Consider the following 9,881-nt stretch of genomic DNA (forward strand, 5'->3'; position numbering starts at 1 on the left):
ACAGTCGTAATACGGATGCGCCCCTAGCCGCCAACGACGATATTTTCGTGCATGGGTTATAGAATATATATCCTTAGGTAATTAAACTATCAATTTCACCAATAAAAAAGAATTCGATTTGTTCCATCATTTAATCATTATCGTTTAATCAGAATTATTTATTTTATTTTATTTTACTTGACTTTCTCTCTTTAAAGAAACCATTCACAGAAAGCACCATACAGCTCGAAATGCGTGTTTTAAAAAATGGACACATATTAAAAAAGCACGTTTAAGGAAAGGGACAAAGCATTTGGTTCTGTTTTTTAAAAATTTTCTTATATGTGTGTTGTTCCTTTTTCTTTTAATATGTAGAATGAGCTTTTGCAGGGGTCTGTCCAGACATTTTGTGAAAGGTCCGGTTTTCGTGAAATTGTGAAAAAATTACTCACATTCTTTCAACCAGGATCCTGTTTTTATGAATTTGTGCAAATAGGGTCCGGTTTTGGCAAAAAAACTTTTTCAAGGAGTTTTTAAATTGTAAATAGATACAAGATTATGCTCAGCACTGTAAAATTATAATAAAAAAATTACATTTTCAAAAATAAACAGCAATTGATGCTGCTAAATTAGAGATGCAACATACAAATATTTGGTATACTGCTGAACGCAGAATATTCATTTCAGACGAATAAAGGAAGAAGCGTCTGCCGAAGACAAAACTTAATTCGATTGCATCCATCTTTCTTGCTTTCTGCCCTGGGAAGGTTTATTCAATTAATAAACAATAATGAAGATAAACAAATTTGTGAAGTGTCCGATTAAAAGAAAAATCATTTCGTGAAGGTTCCGTTTTTATGAAAAGGTATTTTGTGAAGGGTCCGTTAACGGACCCAAATTTCTTCTAAACAGATCCCTGTAATGAATCCAGATAAATTATAGTCAATTTGAATGACTTAGTACACTTTATTAAATTAATTTGTGATATACGGACCCAATTAACCCTACCCCAAAATCCGAAACATTGTCCCGTTATGTTTATACTTAGTTTTTAAATAAATATGGAAAAGTAAGCACGAAATTATTCGTTTATTGGTTAAATTTGGGGAGAACATTGAAAATGGCGTATTTTTTCCTGCGTCCATTTTCTTAAACTAGCATTTCAAGTTGTGTTCAGAAAAAAAAGCCTACCTACGAGCAGTTGTTTCACATCCGATATGAAATTATAAATACTTTGTTCAAAATATGTATTTTAAAAAAAAAATATGGAAAAATATAAATAGCTCTCGCAAATTCTTATAATAATTATGACTGAATAACAAACTAATTCTAAACAAAAGACGGTTCTGTTTAATATTTTATTTCCCGCTGATTAAAACTCCGATTCACTTCCGGAATGCAATCCTTTTCCTAAAATAAAATTTTTTCTAAAAACAAGATGTTTTATAACTTATCCTTCTTCGAAAATTAATAATAGTTGATTGAAAAAAAAAACACATTTCCGTCACTTGTAAGTTTAATGTCCAGTAAAACGCTTTAGAAACAGGATGGAAATGAATAATCAAAACATTACTTTAAGGTAAATAAACACCAATAAAATTCATCGAAAAATAATTTATTTACAGAATTTATGGGGTAAATAATAAACAGGAAACAAAAATTGAATTTCTCATTTCCCCTGGATTACACTCAAAATTCGTTATCGTTAAATGTTTCAACTTTTTCTTTTCTTTAGTAGAAGTAGTAGTATCATAGATTATTTGCACCAATTGAAATTTGTCACTGATAAATATCTCAAAACGGTAATAGATTGAACGGATCTGTTCATTATGTTTTCAATGCATATCTTTTTTTTAAAAAAAACAATAAATGAATAAAAAAATACAACTTTAAAGAAATATCCTTGCTCCAAGACCATCGCAAAGGTCGTAATGAATCTTTCAATGCAGCTGCTGTAAAAACTTTTTCAGAAGTAACAATTTAATGATTATATAATGAAGTTACATAAGAAATTTGCTTCACAAAATCATTTGAAAAAACTTTTCATCACATTATATGCTGCATAATGCTAATATTAAAAAAAATATGCCACACATAAAACTATTTTAAAGGCTCTTTAATATTTTAAATTTAAATTTTGTAACACATTGTCAAAAAGAGTTTATTTTTCTTCATGCAACTAGAGCAAATTTTTAAAAAAGCATCCCTACCGTCAAAAATCTGTCATATAAAGTTTTAAATTTGAAAAATTAATGCTAATACACATACAGTTATGTACTTATATGTATTGTGAAAGAATACTTTTATTCAGACTATTATAAAACGTGCATTTCTTCCAATTTGAGAGATGCAAGTTTTATCTCATTTTATTACTAAATTTTTAAAAACTCGCTTTTATGTTTGTAAAAACGGAAACTTACAATCGAAATTGAGGTTAAAGTAATCGAATTTTAGTTGGAGCTCTGTGCTAGATGGCAATGCAAATTTCAATCACTGTTACCAACACAACTTATAGCAATGTGAAATTTTGATAGACGATTTGATAATTTTGATTCAATATTTATCGAAAATTAAAATTGCGGTTACTTTTCGATACTAACAAAATAACAAGCAAAATTTTTAAAAAAATATAGTAATTTCTCTATATTAAAAATTCGCTAGCACTGATGTTATTGTTTTGGACTAAAATGACTAATGTTCTGGACCTAAATATTTTAAAAGTTATTAAACTTTTTTAAAAATTGCCAGTTTGGCGACATGTTTTCACCTAGATAAAAATTATCAAAATCACTGCCTTATTCTCAGTTTTTGCAAGTTTTTACGAGCTCAAGTAATGCAGGATTGTTTAAGTTTTTAAATATTAAAAAATTAGACCACAAACACTTTTCATTTTCGCAAAACTGTTGCTCTTCTCCATACTGACGTTTTGCGCCATTTTTAAAATAAGCGTAGACAGCGCTGACTTTCGATTGGCTAAACTTGACCTACCAATCATGAGTAACAGTTGCGAACTCCCAGCAGTTACAAAAGTAGCATGCTATTCGCAAAAAAAGCATCATTTCATAATACGACGGAGCCTTCGGAAAACTGTCTTAAATATATACTATTTATCCATTGTTGTAGAAAAATTGTCAATCTCGAAATCATCATTTTATACACTCGAAAGGGAAAAAACTTGTTGCCAGATACAAATCTTAACATTCGCATCGAAATTTTTAAATATATAAAAGAATCAAGAGAGACAAAAATGTTTCCAATTTGAATTGTTATGAGATATGAGGTTATCGTTATATATTGTTAACAAATCAAATTATTTCTCCTTTTTTTCTGCTTATTCTGTCGCACATTCTGTATTTTTAAGTTTACATATACGTATATTTTTTTAGCATATTGTTGGTTATTATTTAAATCTAGGTTTCCGTTCATTTCGTAACGATTAGCATATTAACAAAACAAAATTACATAAAATTACAATAAATATATATTTTACGAATAAAATAATAATTTTTTATCGAGGAAAAAAAATCAAGGGTTAAAAAGAAAATACGGGAATAGATGAGCTGAGTCACGTAATAAAATAAAAAAATAGTCACCCAATGAAGGAACATCACCTTCTTAAAGCACTACTTTTTCAAGTAAACTAAAAAGGAGAAAATAATTCAATTCTTGTCGCACCAACAACGAAAAATATAAGGAACCTTCTTTAACTTCTATCAAAATATAGAATTGAGAAATGTAGTTGATAAAAATTTTATTTCATTACCATTTCTACGTTTTTATTAACTCGTTTGCGATGTCGGTTTAAAAGGAATTCGAACTGTTGTGAACGTGGCAATTAAAATTTCAAACAAGCTGGAGCATGGAAGTCTATTAGAATTATGTGTCGAATAGCAATGCTAGTTTCAATCGTTTCCTGACAGCTACAAACAGGGTTAATACTCATAATGAATTTATCGTCATTAAAAATTCCGGAACAACAGCGGTATGCCTTGAAAATCACTTTATCAGCCTGGTTTATTTGAAATGAATTTTAAATAACCTCAAAATGAGCTGAAGTGTATGTAAAACAACATCGCACACTTCATTTACAACCTTCATGAGGTATAACTTTTATGATTGTTTTCTTGCCAACCTCAAATATTCCTCATATATAACTCAAAATAACCTCAATACCTCAAAATACCATAAGTTTTCGTAAGGGGGCTCTTAATTTTCCTTGTAGTTCATTGTATAAGACTGATAGATAAGTTCGTTTTTGTTTTGTCAGCAGTGACCAACTTCAGTAACTCTTTGATATAAGTCAGGATTAATATACTTTCGTCACCAAACCACTCCTTTGAATATTCCACGGCTTGCTTATAATGTTCGGCTGTAAGGGGGGGGGGGGACGTTTCTAATATTCTTCTTGGTTTTGAAGACGGGGTAGTGACTTGCAGTAACTAGGAGAACTTGTCTCTATCCTCCATTCCCACGTCTTCGTGAATTTTTCAAACTGATTCCAGAAAGATTTCCAATTCCTTGTATCACCATCAAACTTAATTTATTCCAATTTTGGTAACTTATAGCTGTTTGTAGTGTCACTTACTTCGGAAATATTAATGGTATTGCTGACTACTTTGCTCTTGGCCACTACTACCTTATTTGTTTTAACCTTTAGAGCTGAAAATTTTTCGTAATAATCCTCAGAAAATTCGAATTCCGTAGTATAATCCTCAGGGCTGCATTTCAGACTCTGCATGAGTTTCAAATGTTTGTCATGTGATTGTCGTAATAGACGATATTTCTCTGTAATCCGTTCCAAATAAACTTCTATTTCAAAAAATATTGAATTGGTGTCTGTTATAAAAGCTTTCAACTTATTAGCAGTTCTCGTAAAAGAAGTTTGAAATGCTGTACGTGCCTGTTTAGAAGCTTTCATTTTAGGTTATGTGTAATTGTAGTTGTTTCGCTGGCGTCGTACTTAGTGCTTTCGTTTTTACATTAATTCCTAATCTATCATTCCGGCAGGAATGCCATTGATTGTCACTGTTTCAGAGGTCCAGTATGATTCCAGCACTAATTAATAACATAATTTATTGGCAAAACAAAATTAACAATGGTATATGAATAGCAAGCAGACAAACAGAAAAACTTGCATCCAGATCTCGTTCTTAAAAAGGAGACTAAGTATTTGGGTGAGGTTATCCAATGGAGGCGCGCATGCTCTAGCGTCTAAGTTTCAGTTCTGATTTTAACTTACCACGCAAGAAATACATATTTCTCCGAAAGTGCTAAACTATCACAACCTAATACAGCATTAGAGAACAAAGAAAATTTCAAAGGGCATACAAAAAATTATTGAAGATACACAGGGTTATTCATAATTCCCTCCGCCTGTAAACGCTATTTTTCTTTACTACAACTGGCCTCAGTGGTACATGTTACTGCCATCTACCGACAACTGCTTAAATTGAAACTTGAATACTTTCGGAATAATTTCATATGCTCTTTTATTTTGCCATATTTTCTTCCTCGTTTTTTTACTATAAAGCTTCGAAACTGCGGAGGGAATTATGAATATCCCTGTATATGTTCAAGGGAAAAGAAAAATTATTCACTGGTAGAACAAACTTACTTAATAGAATACATTAATTTTTCTGTTTCATTTGTATCTATACATTATTTCAATATAAATTACCTTTTGGGTATAGTAACGTATATCTCTTTCTAGAAACTGATGCAAAGGATTTTCAAAACTAACCAAGACTCTGTTACACTCGGTTCAAAATCTCGTGTTTTGAAGGCGAGGTTTGTTTTCGAGAAATGATATGGACACTTCAATAACCTGAAGACAAGTATTCGTGCATCTCTCATTTTAAGGTACGGTCTGCCTGATTTCACTTTTATTGAAATGAAACTTGCCTTCCAACTGATATAGATACTAAAGTGGATATATCATAAGATTTATCATCACATCTGAACATTAACATTAATACACCCTTCTTATATTTCGAAACTCAGTGAAAACTATTTGCAAAGACATTATTCATTAGGGGTCAATTCACATGCATTATGCCTTTAACAGTTACAAATTTCTTCATTATAATTTGATTCATCTTTACTTCTGTGAACTACTTATCAGTGACAGTTCTTTTTTCCAAGGACGTCTTATTTATTTAGAAATTTTGATTCCTGTATACTGACTTTCCCAACATACTTTTACATCTGTAAATTTATATTATGGAACATTCTTCAGTTACAACTTGGAGCTCTGTAAACAGCACATCTTTACATCAGTAAATTTGCATTGAGAACTTCCTCAATTATAGTTTTATTGCTATGTAAAAGGCAGTCACCTAAACTTTTGTTTTCTTGCTGCTTTGAGAACTTTACTAACTGTTTACAGCTTAGTTAATGATGTTAACTTTTCCTCTTTACATCTGGACACCATCATTTACAATTCAAGCTCATATATTGTGATCCAAATTTTATTGTCCTAGCCTATAGGGCATGTGACATCTAAAAATTTATATTATGGAACATTCTTCAGTTACAACTTGGAGCTCTGTAAACAGCACATCTTTACATCTGTAAATTTGCATTGAGAACTTCCTCAATTATAGTTTTATTGCTATGTAAAAGACAGTCACCTAAACTTTTGTTTTCTTGCTGCTTTGAGAACTTTACTCACTGTTTACAGCTTAGTTAATGATGTTAACTTTTCCTCTTTACATCTGGACACCATCATTTACAATTCAAGCTCATATATTGTGATCCAAATTTTATTGTCCTAGCCTATAGGGCATGTGACATCTGAAAATTTATATTATGGAACATTCTTCAGTTACAACTTGGAACTCTGTAAACAGCACATTTTTACATCTGTACATATACAACCCGTGCAACCCAGGATCACTTTCGGTGTTGTTTCATTTGAAAGGCTTCCTTTGTTCATCACAATCTTTTCGTTTTCTTGTACTACTAAGACACAGGTGTGCATTTCGAGATTTCAATATTTCCCGGATGCCCCCTATTGAAGCGGTGCCGGGTTAAATTAAATTCTATATAGTCAATTCGCTATAACTCGAAGTACGATAACTCGAATATTACTATAACTCGATTTTTTTATGAGGTCCCGACCCTTTTATCTTCAATTTCATGTTAACTATTCTCGATTACTCGAATGTTACTCCCTTTAACTCGATTTTTTTGGGATCTTTTAAAGCAAGAAAAAAAAACCAGGAGCTGATATCATGCCCCTTCCTTTGCAAAACATACACAATGTCTTTCGCATTCTTCATGGATAAGCTAAAGCTGTCCCTCTTGAAGTATGTGAAAAGTGATTAAATGAAACGTTACCAAATTTACTTCAAGGATACAGTTAAAATGATGTTTTCAATATTGATGAAATGGGTTTATTTTTTAAATGTCTTCCAAATAAGACTATGATGTTTAAGGATGAAAACTGCTCAGGATGTAAAATGAGCAAGGAACGTTTGACTGTCCTAGTTGAAGGAAATGCGTCTGGGACAGAGAAATTGCCCTTACTTGTTATCGGAAAATACCGAAATCCCCGATGTTTCAAGAATGTAAAAACATATCCTTTGGGTTACCTTCCTTAGGATTACAAGTCTAACAAAAAGTTCTGGATGACATCAGTTTTATTTGAAGACTATGTAAGAAAATTGGATCGGAAATTCTTCGCTAAAAAAAGAAAAGTGATACTCTTTATGGATAAATGCACAGCGCATAGTGATCTACCTAATTTGAAAGCAGTAAACTTGCAGTTTCTCCTACCAAATACAACAGCAAAGTTGCAGCCGATGGACCAGGCTATCATAAAGTGCTTCTAACAGTCTTATCGTAAATGGCTTGTCAAAAAAATGATCTTAAATATTGTAAGCATTTAGAAGATTTGTAATTAATAAGCATTAATTAAATAATGCGACAATATTTTGAAAGTCCAAAACCGAAACTAACGATAAGTCGAACTTCCGATATGTCGAAGTTTTTCGTCAGTCCTATCAGATTCGAGTTATCGCGAATTCACTGTAATATATAATTTTTGAGTGATTTGTTTAAAAAAAGTGCACATTTTGTTAATTACTGTAAATGAGCTCAAGTAAAAAAGATAGTAAATATTTTGCTACCAGATCGGGAAAAAATATTAAAGATAAAAAAAAAAAGTGAATTAAGTCAGATTCGATTAATTTTTCCCTTAATTTAATCTGATTTAATTATTTTTCTTAATAATCTCGTTCGTATATAGATCTTTTGGAAACCCTAACATACTATTTTTTTGAGAAAACAAAGATATGAAAAATAGCATCACAAAGTAAAAGGACAAAGGCAAACTATTATGAAAAATAACACGAATCTTTAAAATCGTTACAAGTGGAAGAACATTCAAAACATAATTAGTCCAAAACTTATCGACGATTCATATCTAATTCATACATAAGTAACTAGGAGATTTTTACTTTAGTTTTAATGTTTTCTTGGGTTGAAACTCGGGGCCATTAAATAAAATAGATGTAATGTAAACACTATTTAAATACTACTTCTTCAACGCTGACAGGTGGTGAAGATCTAATTTTTGTAAGATCCATTGCTTTAAAAGAATTTTATACCTTGACAACATCAAGTTTAAATTTTGAGATTAGTTTTTGATTTAAAAATAGCCTTAAGCATAAGCTCTCAACGTGAAATTTTCTAAAAAATCAGTAAAAAAATCTGAGATTGATGTTGAGTTGGTATAATTAAAATCTGTTAATCCTGGATAAAATGATAGCTTCACCTATTTGGGGTCTAAGATAAACAACAGAAGCGACACTACACTAGAAATACACACGAGAATCACGATGGCCAATAAGTGTTTTTATGGTCTAAGAAAATATTATTTTTATATATTCTCTTATTATACTTTTATTACTTGACTAATAAAAAGAAATTATTCTTTTTATTAGTCAAGCCTAATAAAAAGAAAAACAAAAGGGTTATTCTATAAATGTCTTATACAATCAGTGCTTACATTTGCATGTGAGACCTGGACAATGACCTGTGGGGATGAAAATATGATAGCTAGATTTGAGAGAAAATACTGCGAAGCATTTAGGTGAAATAAGTAAAAGCGGTACCTGGTTTAGAAGATCAAACACGGAAAACGCCTTGAAAAGTACATACAAGTTTTAAGGATAATAAACTGGGGAACCTTGGCTAAGGGAAGAATGTCTTGGCATAAGCTTGTTGAGAAGGCCAAGGCCCATTCTGGGCTGTCGTGCCAATGAGAGGAAGAGAAGAAGAAGATTCCTGGATAAAAAATTCGCGATGAGAGCCCCCCCCCCAGGAAAATGTTAATTCCCCCTATTCGAAATAACAAAAAAAAAATTTCACTTATTGTCACCAGTCCCTTATCTTAAATATATTGAAAGTTCGATAAAATTACCCCATTAGCGATTGCCTTATTACCTAACTTTTTTCTTTATATTAAAATTTAAATTTAATGCTTGAATTGAAATAAGGTAGCAGCTCATTCAAATGAATTATTTTCCTGACTAGGAGGCTCCGCCCCCTGCTCGCTGGCGCTCACTAACCCCCGGAACTGCTTTCATAGTTCATTTCGGATTGCTTCGCAATCCAATGCTCGCTTTGCTCGCTCATTGGATACGTTCTTAACGTCTAGTTTTTGTATACTTTTTTGAATACTGAAGTTCCGAAAACTTTTCACTGAAGAAAATTCTAAACCTGTACATTTCAATATTAATTTGAAATTGCAAACAGTTCACATATTTTTCTTAATCACACTATTCTAAATTTCAGTTGTTGAGAAAAGTAACTGTTGTAAGTTTTGTTTTAAAGTCTTTCCCACCAGAGGGCTAAAGCCATGTGTTGTAAAACAATATGAAATAGTAGTCTGCCACTGA

Source organism: Parasteatoda tepidariorum, chromosome 7 (assembly GCF_043381705.1).
Source record: "Parasteatoda tepidariorum isolate YZ-2023 chromosome 7, CAS_Ptep_4.0, whole genome shotgun sequence".
NCBI classification, from domain to species: Eukaryota; Metazoa; Arthropoda; class Arachnida; order Araneae; family Theridiidae; genus Parasteatoda; species Parasteatoda tepidariorum.